This window comes from Orcinus orca, chromosome 13 (genome assembly GCF_937001465.1).
Source record: "Orcinus orca chromosome 13, mOrcOrc1.1, whole genome shotgun sequence".
NCBI lineage: Eukaryota > Metazoa > Chordata > Mammalia > Artiodactyla > Delphinidae > Orcinus > Orcinus orca.
Window position 1 is genome coordinate 13333292 of NC_064571.1, and position 17224 is coordinate 13350515.

General features: G+C 37.0%; 1 protein-coding gene and 1 long non-coding RNA gene across 2 annotated transcripts in view; one reads left to right on the plus strand and one right to left on the minus strand.

Moving 5' to 3' along the window:
• RNF103 (ring finger protein 103) overlaps window positions 1–17224 on the plus strand; it is a 105751-nt gene that overhangs the window by 15447 nt on the left and 73080 nt on the right. The window lies entirely within an intron of this gene.
• LOC125960805 (uncharacterized) lies at window positions 10131–15075 on the minus strand. Its single transcript, XR_007470827.1, has 2 exons — window positions 14541–15075; window positions 10131–10406 (listed from the first exon to the last, which is right to left on the minus strand). It is a non-coding gene; the product is annotated as an uncharacterized LOC125960805 (long non-coding RNA).

Below are 17224 nucleotides of genomic sequence, written 5' to 3' on the forward strand. Positions count from 1 at the left end.
TAAATAAATAAATAAATGTATTAAAAAAAAAAGTTCAAGTAATCCACAGTATGTCTGGGAAAAAGAAACCAGAGAAATAGAAAACAGAGAAGACATAGAAAGCAAAAAATAGAATGGCAGACTTAAGCTCTAACATATCATTAATTACATTAAATGTAAATGATCTAAGTACACCAATTAGAGGACAAGATTGGCAGAGCGGATTAAACAACATGACCTAACTATATTATGTCTATAATAAGCTCATGTCAAATATAATCATATAAGTAGACTGAATGTAAAAGAATTTTAAAAGATATCATATAAACATTAATCAAAAGAAAGTAGGAGGGCTTCCCCGGTGGCGCAGTGGTTGGCAGTGCGCCTGCCGATGCAGGGGACACGGGTTCGTGCCCCGGTCCGGAAGGATCCCACATGCCGCGGAGCGGCTGGGCCCGTGAGCCATGGCCGCTGAGCCTGAGCGTCCGGAGCCTGCGCTCCGCAAGGGGAGAGGCCACAACAGTGAGAGGCCCGCGTACCGCAAAAAAAAAAAAAAAAAAAAAACCACCAAAAAAAAAAAAAAAAACCACAAAAAGAAAGTAGGAGTAGCTATGTTAATATCACATAAAGACAACTTCAGAGCAAAGAAAACTACCAGAGATAGAGGTGGCCATTATATCATAATGAAAGGGTCAATTCACCAAGAAGACATATGAATTAAAAATATGTATGCACCAGACAACAGAGCTGCAAATTATGTGGAACAAAAACTGACAGAGCTAGAAGAAATAGGCAAATTCACAATAATAGTTGGAGGCTTCAACACCCTTCTTTCAATAGTTGATAGAACAGCTAGACAGAAAATCAAGATATAAAAGAACTTGACACCACCAACAACCAGTAGGATCTCATCAACATCTATAGATACCAACCCAATAACAGCAAAATATGCATTCTTTTCTTTTTAAAATTTATTATTTATTTATTTATTTTGGCTGCACTGGGGTTAGTTGTGGCACACAGGATCTTTGTTGCGGCATGCGGGATCTTTTTTAGTTGCGGCGTGCAAACTTCTTAGTTGCGGCATGCGGGCTTCTTAGTTGCGGCATGCAAACTCTTAGTTGCGGCATGCATGCAGGATCTAGTTCCCTGACCAGGGATCGAACCTGAGCCCTCTTCATTGGGAGCTCGGAGCCTTACCCGCTGGACCACCAGGGAAGTTCCAAAATATGCATTCTTATGAGGTGTCCATGGAATATATATCAAGACAGATCATATGCTGAGCCATAAAACAATTCTCAGTAAATTTAAAAGAATTTGAAATCATACTGCGTATGTTATCCAAACACAATGGACTCAAACTAAAAATGAATAACAGAACAATAACAGGAAAATCTCCAAACACTTGGAAACTAAACAACACACTTCTGAAAAATACATGGGTCAAAGAAAAGTCTCACCTCAAGAAACTAGGAAAAGAAGTGCAAGATAAACTGAAAGCAAGGAGAAGGAAGAAAATAATAAATATAAAGAGAGATATGAATAAAATTGAAAATAGGAAAACAATAGAGAAAATCAGTGAAAGAAAATTAACAAACCTCCAGCAAGACTGACAGTGAATAAAAGAAGACACTAATTATCAATATCAGGAATTAAACGGAATATCACTACAGACTCTGCAGACATCAAAAAGATAAGGAAATACTACAACTCTATACATATAAATTTAACAACTTAGATGAAATGAGCCAGTTACTCAGAAACACAGACTACCACAACTTGCTCAATATGAAACAGATCATTTGTATTTTTTTGTTGTGTTTTGTTTTGTTTTGTTTTTTTGGTCACGTGTGGCTTGTGGGATCTTAGTTCCCCAATCAGGAATTGAACCTGGGCTTGGCAGTGAAAGTGTGGAGTCCTAACCACTGAACCACCAGAGAATTCCCTGAAACAGATCATTTGAATAGCCCTACAGCTATTAAGGAACTTGAGTGCCTAACTTTTTAACTCTCAAAAAAGAAATCTCTAGGCTTACATGGTGTCTCTGGAGAATTCTGCCAAAAGAAGATTTAACACCAATTCTATACAGTCTCTACAGAGAATACCTAATTCATTCTATGAAGCTAGTATTACCCTGGTACCAAGACCAGATAAAGACAGTAAGCCAAAAGAAAACTATAAACCAATATATCTCATGAACTTAGGTGCAGTAATACCCATGAAATAGTAAATTCATTCCAGCAATGTGTAAAAAGATTTATATACCATAATACAAGGAATACAAGGCTGGTTCAGTGTTCAAGTATCAACTCATAAATCCACCAAATCAACAGGCTAAAGAAGAAAAAGCATATAATCATATCAATTGATGCAGAAAAGGCATTTGACAACATCCAACATCTGTTTGTGATAAAAAAGACTCAGTAATGGGAATTCCCTGGCAATCCAGTGGTTAGGAATTGGTGCTTTCACTGCCAGGATGGGTTCAGTCCCTGATCGGGGAACTAAGATCCTGCAAGCCAAGTGGTGTGGCCAAAAAAAAAAAAAAAAAGACCTCAGTAAGCTAGGAATAAAGGGGAACCTTCTCAACTTGTTAAAGAACATCTACAGAAACCTACAGCTAACATAGTTACTGGCGTAAGGCTGAATGCTTTCCCCCTAAGATGTCCTTGGATGTCCACTTTCACCACTATAGTGAAGTGGCTAGAAGTTCTAGCCAGTTCAATAAAGCAAGAAAAAGAAATTAAAAGACATGACATACATATTAGAAAGGAGGAAATAATACTGTCCCTATCTCCAATGATGTTAGTGTCGACATAGAAAATTCCAAAGAATTTACGTACACACACACACACACACACACACACACACACACAATCCCAGAACTATTTAGTGAGTTCAGCAAGATCTCAAGATACAAGGTCGATGCACAAAACCCAATTGCATTTCTATGTATTGACATTAACAACATGTGGAAACTGAAATTAAAGCCACAATGCCATTTACAATTGCTCCAAAGAAAAATACTTACATATAAATCTAATAAAACATATACAACATCTGTATTCTGAAAACTACAAAATGCTGATGAAAGAAATAAGAGAAGACCTAAACAAATGGATAAGCACACTGTGTTCACACATTACTCAGTATAGTAAAGATATGAATTCTCCCCAAATTGATTGCTATAGATTTAATGCAATTCTGGTCAAAATCTCAGCAAGGTATTTTATAACATAGACAAGCTTGCTGTAAAATTTATAGGTAAAAGTGCAGGACCTAGAATAGTTATAATAATTTTGAAAAAAAAAGAATGAAGTAGGAGGAATCACTCTATCCAATGTTAAATCTTAATATATAGCTACAGTAACCAAGACTGTATGATACTGGCACACGGATAGACTGATAGATCAATGGAATAGAATAGAGAACACAGAAATAGGCCCACACAAATATGGCCAAGTGATTTTTAGCAAAGGTTCAGGAGAAATTCAATAGAGGAAGGATAGCCTTTTCAGCAAATAGGGCTGGAGTTATTGGGCATTCATAAGCCAAACAGAAGTGAACCTCAACCTAAGTCAAACACTTTTTACAAATATTATCTCAAAATGGATTAAGAACTTAAATGTAAAACAGGTCATGTAAAACTTAAAAAAAAACAAAACATTGACCAAACATCTTTGGTGCATAGGGATAAACAAAGAATTTTTATATATGACACCAAATACAGTATCTATAAAATGAAAAAATTGTTCATGAACCTCATCAAAGTTAAAACCTTTTGCTCTGTGAAAGATCCTGTGAAGAGGATGAAAAAGACAAACTATAGACTGAGAGTATAATTGCAAACCACATATCTGACAAAGAACTTATTTCTAGAATACATAAAGAACTCTCAAAATTGAACAGTTAAAAAAAAAACAGTCCAATTAGAAAACGGGCAAAGGGGACTTCCCTGGTGGTGCAGTGGTTAATCCGCCAGCCAGTGCAGGGGACATGGGTTCGAGCCCTGGTCCGGGAAGATCCCACATGCCGAGGAGCAACTAAGCCTGTGCGCCACAACTACTGAGCCTGCACTCTAGCGCCTGCGAGCCACAACTACCGAGCCCGCGTGCCACAACTACCAAAGCCTGCCCAACTAGAGCCCGTGCTCCGCAACAAGAGAAGCCATCTCAATAAGAAGCCCACACACCGCAACGAAGAGCAGCCTCCGCTCACCTCAAGCAGAGAAAGCCCATGCACAGCAACAAAGACCCAATGCAGCCAGAAATAAATAAATTATTTTTAAAAAACACAGGAAAGAAAACAGAGAAGGACGTGAACATGTGTAGCACTGAAGAGGATTTACAGATGGCAAATAAGCACATAAGAAGCTGTTCAAAAATAAATAGCAATTATACATATACATGTATCTATTCTTTTTCAAATTCTTTTCCCATTTAGGTTATTACAGAGCACTGAGCACTTTGCTGTACACCTGGAACTAACACAACATTGTTAGTAATCAACTATACTCCAAAATAAAATAAAAATTTTTTAAAAACAAGAAAAAGGCAAAAAATTAGCAATTAGCAGAATACAAATTTAAACCACAATGAGATATCACTATATACGTATCAGGATGGCTAAAATAAAATGTAGCAATATGCCAAATGAGGGTGAGGATGCAGAGAAACTAGATCACTCACACATTGCAGATGGGAATGTAAAAAGATACAGCCATTCTGGAGAAGAGTATGGCAGTTTCTTACAAAACTAAACTTGCGCTTACCATGTAACCCAGCAGTTGTTTGCAAAAGTTTTATTTGTGATAGCTCCCAGCAGGAAACAACCCAAATGCCCTGCAACAGGTGACTGGTTAAACAAACTGTGGTACACCCATACCGTGGACTATTACTCAGCAGTTAAGAGGAGTGAACTGTTGATACACATGACAGCATGGATAAATCTCAGGGAATTATGCTGAGTGAAAAAAAGCCAATCTCAGAAGGTATTTTTATATAGCATTCTTGAATGACAAAATTATAGCGATAGAGAACATATTGGAGTCTGTCAGGGATTGGGGATAGTAGGAGGGGCAGGGGTGGCTGTGGCTACATAAAAGTAACGAGGGATCTTTGTGATGGAGCTCTTCTGCATCTTGATTCTGATGGCCACACGATTCTACCTATGTGATAAAATTGCATAGAAGTAAGCTTCAGCATACACACACACACACACATACACGTGCATGTAAAATAAATAAATTTGATGGGTTGTACCAGTGTTAGTATCCTGGTTGTGATATAGGCCTATGTAGGATCTCTCTGCATTATTCTAACTGTGTAGGAATCTACAATTAACTCAAAAAAATTTTTTTACCTGACCTTTTGAGAATAATTATGATAATGAAGGGGAAAGGTAACCACTCTTTATGTCCCTACTTATTATATCTACATCCTCTTCTCTTTGTTTTTAGGTTTACCTGGTTCCTTTTTTCCAGTGATTAATTCTGAGTTTTGTTTAATCCCCCTTCTTCTATCTTCTCCAATTTTCCTGTCAAATAATCAATAGGTTTTTGGGGTCTGATGCAAGATTATTTAAAGTTATATTTAAATATAGAAACTATGATCATAGTTCTCAGACTTTTGACTGATTTTCCTTACTGTCCCAAGGGCGATAAGGAGAGCGTTATGCTCTCTAGTGGACAGCACGTAAGAAGTATGTAAACAGTGAGCTTCTGTTGCTACCAAAGAAATGCCTCCATTACGAATCCTCTAAATCGTCTTGTGTGTTGAAACAAGTGAGGGGACTTTTTTCTGCTCAACTCATACTGAGCTCCTGCCTTTACCCTTGGTTGAGAATCAGGCATTACTTTTTTTGGAAAAGAGTAACAGCTTACTAGAATTCCAAGAGGGTAATGTTTACCAGTAGAAATAAAGGTCAGGATATAAAGAAGACCACATAACTGGTTTCAAACATTTGAAAGGAATAGTAACATGTCCTTGGCAAGTACGGCGTAGTTTTGTGCCCCCGTACCTCAGCATATGCTATTCTATCTTCCTGGAATGCCTTCCTTCCGTCTTTCAAATCTTGTTTAGGTGTCTGAATCCTTCTGACCCCTTTCTTTATCCTACAGATATCATAATTCCATATGCTGTACTACTCCTACAAAGAATACATACTTATATTGTGACATGTAAAATGGAAAGAAGCAGTGCAACGCAGTGATTAAGAACTTGAACTCGACACCAAACTGAGTTTGAATTTCAGTTCCACTATCTGTATGACCATGACCAAGTTATTTAACTTCTTCTTGCCTCAATTTCCTCATCTATAAAATGGTGATAGTAATAATATTTACCTCATAGTGTTGTTATAAGATGAAATTAATCAATATATATGAAATCCTTAGAAAAGTACCTGGCATGTAGTAAGCACTATATTAAGTGTTAGCTATTGTCTTTATGTGTATATTTATTTCACTTAATCAGACCATAAGCTACTTGAGGGGAGTGTAAGTTATCTATTGCCACATTCAAATTACTCTAAAACTTAACGATTAAAACAACAAACATTATCTCATGGTTTTGTGGGTCAGAAATCTGGGAACACTTAGGTGGGTCCTCTGGTGCAGGTTTTCTCACAAGGCTGCAGTCAAGGCGTTAGCTAGGTTGGCAGTTATCTGAAGGCTCAACTAGGGGAGGATCATGTGGTTTTTGGCAGGATTAAATTCCTCATGGATTGTTGGACCGAGTTCTCAGTTCCTCACTACCTGTTGGCCACCCTCGGTTCCTTTCAACTGGGCAGCTCACAACGTGGCAGCTGGCTTCCATTGAACGAACAAGCAAGAGAGTCTGAGCAAGAGATGTCACCCTAACTTTATACCCTAATCTCAGAAGTGACATCCCTCACCTTTCCTGCATTCTATTTGTGAGAAGCACGTTACTAGGTCCAGCCCACATTCAAGGTGAGGGAATTATACAAGAGCAAGAATAAGAGGAGGCAGGGCTCCCGGGAACCCATCTTAGGGGCTGCCTCCCTCCTCCCACGTGCAAATTACACTCATTGCCTCCCAAAGTCCCCCAAAGTCTCATTTCATTATAGGCAGGAACTGTAACTACAGCTACCTTTTCTTATGGATTTGAACAAAGGGAAAACAGTAACATTCTTCTTTGTTTTGAAGGAAAAATATAGAATCTCTTGTCACAAAAACTTAAGCTATGTGAACAAAATTCTATAAATAAAAATGTATTAAAGAACAAGATTTTTTTTAGCCGTTATTTTTTTTTAATTTTTATTTGAGTATATTTGATTTACCCTTCGCACTTATTTTGAATGCCCTGAAATCTTTTGGAGAATTTAATAACTACACAAATTTTAAACATTCATCATTTGATTTCATTTCCATGTTTGGTTTGAGTGTGAAGATATTCCAAGAGATCAGGAGGTAAAACTTAATTTTACATCTTAAATTTCAATAAGCTCATCCGTGTCGTATTTATCTTGTCTATTTGTAGTTGGATTCATAATGCCAAGGAACGTGGATAATTTAAACTCCTTTTTCCAAAACAACTCCTGATCATGGTTGTCCAAGAAGGTACAACCGGGCTTCCCTGGTGGCGCAGTGGTTGAGAGTCCGCCTGCCGATGCAGGGGACACGGGTTCGCGCCCCGGTCCGGGAAGATCCCACATGCCGCGGAGAGGCTGGGTCCGTGAGCCATGGCCTCTGAGCCTGCGCGTCCGGAGCCCGTGCTCCGCAACGGGAGAGGCCACAACAGTGAGAGGCCCGCGTACTGCAAAAAATAAAAAATAAAAAATAAAAAAATTTAAAAAAAATTATATATATATATCTATATATAGATATATATATAGATATAAAAAAAAAAGAAAAGAAGGTACAACCAACTAAAACACAGCATTGTATTCAACTAGAACTCTTCTCATCTAGCCATCTCCAGGGCATTTCTCCAATCTCTAGCTATAGGTGCATTCATTCACCTGTGATATGAAAGAGACACAGAGGAGGTATATGACATACCTTGCTTTCTATCCATGAGACATATTTTCCCGAGGCATAAGCAAAAGCCATCTGCTTTGCCATGGAGCCTCTGGTGGATGTATAATAGCTGTTGGAGAGGGCGTTTGGAGAAAGGGCAGAGGGAAGGGGATTTCTCCTTGTGAAGAGCTGAGTTCAGTGCCGTGAGACAAACCAGAGGAGTTTGGAGCCGACAGGTCTCCTCAAGGGGTATGCATTGATGGCGCAATAATTAAAATCTATTTTTCTTGTTCCCGGTCCAGAAAATTTTTTTTTCTGTTTTAAAACTTTGGGATTTTTAAGACAAACTTAAGGTTTTAGATTTAAATTATCAATATAAAGGGAGATTTTCAAGCTACTTCATCTATCAGGGCTAAAAACCTGTAGGGATCTTCAGGATAGTAGTTTTATTTTTCCTGAGAAGCTACGAAGGATATAATTCATAAAAAATCAAATGGTGTATTATAAATAGTAAATAGTTCTGTCTGTGGACAGCCAATCTCCTGAAATAGCACTTCTAGGAATCTCTGAGCAATGCCTACTTACTAAATCCAGTAACCTTCCTGTCCTGCTTTTGCTACTGACCCATTTGTTTTCGAAACTTCTTCCCGGCATGAACCTTCAGTTCTGATCTAAATCAATCTCCTCATTTTCTCTGCTCACACTGTCCTTGCTTCTGTCCACACCCCTCTGCTAATGTAATGCCCTTTTCTCTAGCCTCTGAACTCTGATCCTATCCCTCAGAGCCCAGCTTATGTTACAGTTTTTCCTTGAAGCCTCCCCACACCATGGGAGCCCTCCTGGATCTCTGCCTCCTGTGGATTACTCTTGCAGATAAAATTTGTCACTGCTTATTTTGGTTCTTAACCAAATATTCTTTTTTTAGTTATCATATAACCTTTTCATGAGTGAGTGTCCATCACAAAGCTGTCATGTCATGGTATTTGTTTTCAATTTTCAAAGACCTGTGGAGGGACTTCTCTGGTGGTCCAGTGGGTAAGACTCCACGCTCCCAATGCAGAGGGCCCGGGTTCGATCCCTGGTCGGAGAACTAGATCCCACATGCATGCCGCAACTAAGAGTCCACATGCCGCAACTAAAGATCCCACATTGCTACAACTAAAGATCCCACATGCCACAACTAAGACCCAGCACAGCCTAAATAAATATATACTAAAAAAAAAAAAAAAGACCTGTGGAGATTAATAGGTTGTAAAGTGGGAGTTTGTCCTGCAGATGCTGTACAACACTACCAGGTGGTGGTGAACAGTGCTGCATATTCTTGAGATTGAAGGGTGCAGAAACAGAAGAATGTGTCTTTCCTGAATTAAATGGTGGGTTTCTGCCTGAAATATTAAAATTAGACTTCCAAATCACAGTACAGAAATAAACTAAAACAACTTCAAATTAAACACGTAAAGCTGGTATTTCTTTAGAGTATCTTACTAAAAATATTATATGGTGTATCTGCATGTGCACGCATTTGTATGTCTGTATTCTATGATACATGTGGATTCCTTTCCTCGTGGTTACTTAATTATTTCTGAAACTATAATTTTCAAATTTTCCTGAATTTTTACTTAAACTAAGTCCTTTTGTGGGCAGTTTGTTACTACCTTTTCTGGCAAGACTTTTATTGTGACTGCTGCTGGGCTCAGAAGTCAAACATCTACAAACTTCTGAACTAAATTGTAATAATGGTGACAGGTTTTATTCACCCTTCTTGGGTAGCTTCTCACAGAGTTTTCCAACCTGTCTCTCACTTGCTCTCCAGTCATTTCTCAGTACAAAATACACAGGACACTGTTTGATAGTCAGCAGCCAAAAATTCTTATATATTTTCCACCAAACAGAAGATAATACTCAGCCCCTTAGGAAAATTCATCTAATTTTACCCCTTCTCATGGCCATCTCAGGCAGGGAGTCCTTTAGGCATTTTTTATTTACTAACCTAAGTTACCAATTTAACAACTTTTTCCCTTGGCAAATTATGGTGTGTGTGTGTGTGTGTGTGTGTGTGTGTGTGTGTGTGTGATTTTAGTGGTTTCTTCATATTACATTTAAAGTGACAGTATCCCTTTTGGGAGACAGAAAAATAGCTGGTTTCATCATACTCCATAACTAAATTATAGGGTTTTTTAAAATAAATTTATTTATTTATTATATTTTTGGCTGCATTCGGTCTTTGTTGCTGCGCACGGGCTTTTCTATAGTTGCGAGCGGAGGCTACTCTTTGTTGCGGTGCGCGGTCTTCTCACTGTGGTGGCTTCTCTTGTTGCAGAGCACAGGCTCTAGGCACACGGGCTAAGTACTTGTGGCTCACAGGCTCTAGAGCGCAGGCTCAGTAGTTGTGGCGCACGGGCTGCATTGCTCTGTGGCATGTGGGATCTTCCCGGACCAGGGCTCGAACCTGTGTCCCCTGCATTGGCAGGCGGATTCTTAACCACTGTGCCACCAGGGAAATCCCTATAGGTTTTTAAAAATTTTTCTCTTTCCTGCACCTCTCCCAACTTAGCGCAAGTGTTTAAGTAGTATAGTACGTAGTCCTAAATTAAAATTCTATTTAAAATTCAAAAATTAAAATATGTCAGGGTACTAACTGCTACAAAAAGTTCTAGACCTCCTCCCCTACCATTAATATTACCACAATATTATAAATTTCATTTGTTGGAAATGAAATTTTAAGTTTAAGACTAATAAATAATTAGCAGTTTAACAAATTACATTTAATATTTGTTGATGAGAGTTTATGACAGTGAAGCTGCTTAATTTCTCAACATGTTGCCCTTATACACACACAAAAAGTGAAAAGTGCTCTCCATAAGAGACTCCATGTTGTCGCTGTGATCAGAGTCCTGGTTCTCTCTTTAGAATTAAGGGAGCATCTAAAATTCAAGATTCAATACTGTTGGAAAAGAAGTGATAACGCCTTGATCCAACAACTCCCAAGAATGAAAATTCTGCAACAATTTCCTGGGCTGGTCTTCTTATCCTGTTACCCAGCCTCTGGACCCAGAAGGAGTTGAGAGGAAATATGATAGAGTTGCTCTATTAGTTATCTCTTGCTACATAACAAATTATCCCCAAACTTAAGAGCTTAAAACAACAAACATTAATTGCCTCACTTAATTTCTGAGGTTCAGGACTCCAGGAGTGGCTTAGCTGGGTGGTTCTAGCTTAGGGTCTTAAAAATAGATGACTCATTTGTATATACATGTGTATATATATGTATATGTATATTTATATATAAATGAGTCATCTATTTTTATAAATCTATATAATTTTATATATAAAATTGCAAAAAAGTGAGCACATTTTATTTTACATGAACATTACATTTAATTAGAATGTATCATGTGTTTCGTTATCATTTCAATTAACTTCTGATTTTTTTTTTTTTTGCCCCTTTGATCAGGTCTTTATTCAAAATTAGCTGTCCAAAATGATTTGACCTTTACCAAATAAACAAATTTAAGTTTATACAGCAGCCTTCTTCTCCTCTGTGGTGGGTTTCTTTTCTGTGGGCTTCTTTTTAGCAGGCTTCTTTTCAGCTGCTGGTTTCTTGGTCACAAGAAATGCTGAGAAAACTTTTTCAGACAGCACAGGTTTGCTCCTCTCAGAGAAATGCAGCAACATAGCAAATAATTAATAAATGGGAAAAAAGACTAATGAAAGCATCAGTGTCAAATCATGGGGCAGATTAAGCAGAGAGCCATTAAAGTGAAATTGACAGCCCATAGTAGAAAGAGAAAGATGATGAAGTACAAAGGGCATGGAACATGGAATCAAAAGTTTGGTGTTCCAGCCCAGTTTTTCCAGTTGTTTGGCCTTAGGTAGGACACTTACTTCTCTGTGACTTTGTTTCCTGAACTATAAATTGAGGAGATTAGAAGATCATGGTACCAGAAATCTCTTCTTAAAATGATGTAGGTCTGTGTGTCTAAGCTCTAATCGGCAAGACATAGAAGTATACAAGACAATAAAGAAAAGGCAAACAAAATACACACTTAAGGAAATAACTGAAGAAAAAATTTCTGAATCAAACAAACAAACAACTTAAAGGTCAAGAAAGTTCAAGCTGCCTCCAAAGAATAATGATCAAAGAAAAACTCATTCCCACCATTCTCCCACCCTGAGTCAAGCATATTTGAAAGAATAATCGATCATAAATGAAGCAATAAATGAAAGTCTAATTATAATAAAAGATATGAACTCTGCATTTTCAAAAGATTATAATAAAGAAATTTAACAAAGATACAATAGATTTGAACAATACAATGAATAAAATGTAACTGATTGAAAAAATCTATAAAGGTACTTCCTTTCAGATGAAAAGATTCAAATGAATCTTTTATAGGAACTACACGATAAGCATAAAGAGTATCAATTCTATAAATGACTTTATACAGTTTCAAGTAATTTTTTTAAGTAACCATAAGGGAAAATAGTAAAACATTATTTTTACAAAAGTTCTCTTCAAAGAAGAAATACAGGGGCTTCCCTGGTGGTGCAGTGGCTAAGAATCGGCCTGCCAATGCAGGGGACATGGGTTCGATCCCTGGTCCGGGAAAATCCCACATGCCGTGGAGCAGCTAAGCCCGTGTGCCACAACTACCAAGCCTGCGCTCTAGAGCTTGCAAGCCACAACTGCTGAACCCACATGCCTAGAACTTGTGCTCTGCAACAAGACAAGCCCCTGCAATGAGAAGCCCGTGCGCTGCAACAGAGTAGCCCCCGCTCGCCGCAACTAGAGAAAGCCTGCCCGCAGCAACGAAGATCCAATACAGCCAAAAATAAATAAATAAAACAAATAAATTTTTTTAAAAACTCATAAAAAAGAAGAAATACAGACTATAATAATGGAATTTTAAATTAGCTGTATTGAGGTATAGTTAACATACAATAAACTGCATGTATTTAATGTGTACAATTTGACAAGTTTTGAGATATGTATACACCCACGAAAACATCACCACAATCCACACAATGAGCACACCCATCACCCCCAAAATGTTCCTTGTGCCCCTCCGTAATCTCTCCTGCACTGCCCTGCCTCCTGCCCATCCACATGATCTACTTCCTGTCACTATAAATTACTTCACATTTTCTAGAGTTTTATACAGATGGAATTATACAGTATGTACTCTTTTTGCCTGGCCTCTTACTCAGCATAATTATTTTGAGATTCATCCATGTTATAACTTGTATGATCAATTCATTCATTTTTATTGCTCAGTAGTTTTCTGTTGTATGGATATACCACAATTTGTTTATCCATTCACCTTTGATGGACATTTGAGTTGTTTCCAGTTTGAGGCTATTACAAATAAAGCTGGTATGAATATTTGTGCACCAGTCATTGTATGGACATACACTTTAATTTCTCTTAGGTAAATGCCTAGGAATTGAATGACTAGGTTATATAGTAAGTGTATGCTTAAGTTTTAAGAAACTGACAAAGTGTTTTTCAAAGTGCTAGTCCCATATTTCATTCCTACCAGCAGAATGTAGGAGGTATAGCTCCTCCACATCCTTGCCAACACTTGGTATGGACAGTCTTTTAAATTAGACATTCTAATTTAGGCATAGCAATATCTCGTGATTTTAAATTTGCATTTCCCTAATGCTAATGATTTTTAAGCATCTTTTCATATGCTTATTTGCCATCTGTGTATCTTGTTTAGTGAAGTATCTTCTTTTGCCCATTTTTTATTGGTTGTCAGGTTTTTAAAAGAATTCTAGTAATCTTGAGAGTATTTATATATCCTGGACACAAGTCCTTTATCAGATATGTAACTTACAAATACTTCTCCAAGACTGTGCCTTGTCTTTTCACTCTCTTACCACTGTTTTCCAAAGTGCAGAAGTTCTTGATTTTGGTAAAATCAATTTTTTTTTCTTTTATGGATTGTGCTTTTGGTGTTGTTTCCATGAAATCTTTGCCTAACCCCAAATCACAAGAGTTTCTTCCATATATTCTTCTAGAAGATTTATAGTTTTAGGTTCTGCATTTAGTTCTATGAACTAGCATCAATTAATTTTTCTGTGTAGTGTGAGGTATGGATCAAAGTTCTTTTCTTTCTTTCTTTCTTTCTTTTTTTGGCATATGGTTATCCAATTGTTCCAGCAGAATTTGTTGAAAAGAAATGTAATTTCTTTGGATGTTTGTGAAAAATCAGTTGTCTATGTATGTGTGGGTCTATTTTGGGCCTCTATGTTCTTTCCATTCATCTGTTTGTCTATCTTTTTTTTTTAAGTATTTTAAAAAATTTATTTTAGGCTGCATTGGGTCTTCGTTGCTGCATGCGGCTTTCTCTAGTTGCAGTGAGCGGGGGCTACTCTTCTTTGTGGTGCATGGGCTTCTCATTGCAGTGGCTTCTCTTGTTGCAGAGCACAGGCTCTAGGTGCATGGGCTTCAGTAGGTGTGGCGCACGGGCTTCAGTAGTTGTGGCTCACGGGCTCTAGAGTACAGGCTCAGTAGTTGTGTTGCATGGGCTTAATTGTTCCGCGGCAATGGGGGATCTTCCCAGACCAGGGCTCGAACCCGTGTCCCCTGCATTGGCAGGCGGATTCTTAACCACTGTGCCACCAGGGAAGCCCCTGTTTGTCTGTCTTGATACCAGTTCCATATTGTCTAGATTACTGTAGTTTTACAATGTCTTGAATTCAAGTAGTGGAAGTTCTTCAACTTTGTTCTCCTTTCACAGAGTTGTTTGTCTTTCTAGGTACTTTGTATTTCCATATGAATTTTATAATGAACTTGTCAATGTTTACAGAAAAAGCCTATTGGGATTTTGGTTGAGATTGCATTTAATATATAAATCAATTTGGGGACCGTTGGCATCTTAACAATATTGAGTCTTCCAACCCATGAACAAGGTGTGTCTCTTCCTTTATTTAGATCTTTTTAAATCTTTCTCAGCAATATTTTGTAATTTTCAGAATACAGCTGTTATACATCTCTTTTTCAGGTTAATCACTAAGTATTTCATATTCTTTATGCAAATATAAGTGGTCTTTTAAAAGTTTTTTGTTTCCAATTGTTCTTTGACCATGTATGGAAATAGAATTGAATTTTGTATATTGACTTTATATCCTACAACCTTGCTAAACTCACTTCTAATCAATGATCACTTCTAATACCTCTTTTGCAAACTCCGTTGGATTTCCTAAATGATCATGTCTGCAAATAACAATAGTTTTACTCTTTTCTTTTCAATCTGGATTCATTTTATTTCTTTTTCTTGCCTGATTTCATTGGCTGTACTTTCCAGTACCAAGCTGAATAACAGTGGTGAGAATGCACATCCTTGTCTGTTCCTGATCTTAGGGAGAAAGTATTCAGGCTTTCACCACTAAGTATGACAGCAGCTGTAGATTTTTTTTAGATGCCCTTTATCAGGTTGAAGAAATTCCTTCATGCTTTTGTAATTATTGATATAGTTAGGTTTAAGTCTATCATTCTGACATGTCTTTTCTAATTGCCCTATATGTACCTTGTTCTCCTTTTCTTCATTTTCTTTGTATTGAGGATTTTTTGATTCCTTTTTATATCTTGAGTTGGGTCTTGGCTATTACTTTTTCTGTTGTTCAATGGTTGATTTAATGTTTATAGTATATTCTCCTTGATGAATCACAGTCTACCTTGAAGTGATATTATGCCACTTCATGTATAGTATACAAACCTTAAAATAGTATACTTCTACTTCTTAGCTCCTGGCTTTTATGCTGCTGTTGTCATGTATTAGAGTTAATACGTGTATTAGAAACCCCACAATGCATTGTTCTTATGTTTTCTTAAACAGTTATCTTTTAAAGATATTTAAATAAGAAAAAAGGGCAAATATTTACCCATATAGTTACCATTTCCAGTGTTTTTCATTCTTTTACATAGATTTATATTTCCACCTGATACATTTTTCCTTCTGTATGAAGGACTTCCTTTAACATTTATTTCAGTCTTGGTCTGCTGGTTATTAATCCTTTCATTTCCTATATATTTCAAAAAGTCTTTATATTGCCTGGGTTTTTTGTTTTCTGGGTGTTTTTTTTTTTTTGACTGTGTGGCATGTGGGATCTTAGTTCCCCAACCAGGGATTGAACCATTACGCACTACATTGGAAGGTGAAGTCTTAACCACTGGACCACCAGGGAAGTCCCTAGGCTGACAGATTTCTTTTTCTTTTAGTATATTAAACACGCTACTCTCTGCCATCTAACTTGCATTGTTTCCAAAGAGAAATCTGATGCTTCTTTGTGTCTTTCTACATAACTTGTATCTTTTCTTTGGTTGCTTTTATCACTTTTTTTTTGTGAACTGATAATGATGTACTTTGGTGTAGTTTTTGTTATATTTCTTGTGTTTGAGATTTGTCAAGCTATTTGAATCTTTGAATTTATAATTTTCATCAAATATGAAAAAAAAAAGTTTGACCATTGCTTCTTCAAATATTTTGCAGATCCCCACCCTGTCTCCATTGAGGACTCCAATTACATTTATATTAGGCTACTTGAAGTTGCCCCAAAGATCACTGATTTTCTGTTCCTTTTTTCTTGAATTATTTTTTAAATCTATGCTTCAGTTTGGATAGTTTCTATTGCTATGCCTTGATGTTCACTAATCTTCTTTATGTCAATTTATAATCTGCCATTAATGACATCCAGTGTATTTTTCACCTTAGGTACTATAGTACTCATCTCTACATATTCAATTAGGTATTTTTTTAATATATTTTATGTTTCTACTTAAGTTTTTGAACATATGGAACACAGTTATAATAACTCTTTTTTTTAACATCTTTATTGGAGTATAATTGCTTTACAATGGTATGTTCGTTTCTGCTTTATAACAAAGTGAATCAGCTATACATATACATATATCCCCATATCTCCTGTAATAACTCTTTTAATGTCATTGACTGCTGATCTAACAGCTGTGTAAGTTCTAGTTTAGTTTTGTTTTATTGATTCAATCCTCATCAAGGGCCATATTTTCCTGCTTCTTTGTATGTCTAGTAATCCTTGACTGGATGCCAAACATTGTGAATTTTGCCTTGTTGGGAGGTGGCTACTTTTATTCCTGTGAATATTCTTGAACTTTGTTCTGAAATGCACTTAAGATAATTGGAAACACTTTGATCCTTTCAGGTCTTTCTTTTACAATTGTTAGGTGAGACCAGGGCCATGTTTAGTCAAAGGTTAGTTATTTTTTACTACTGAGGTAAGATC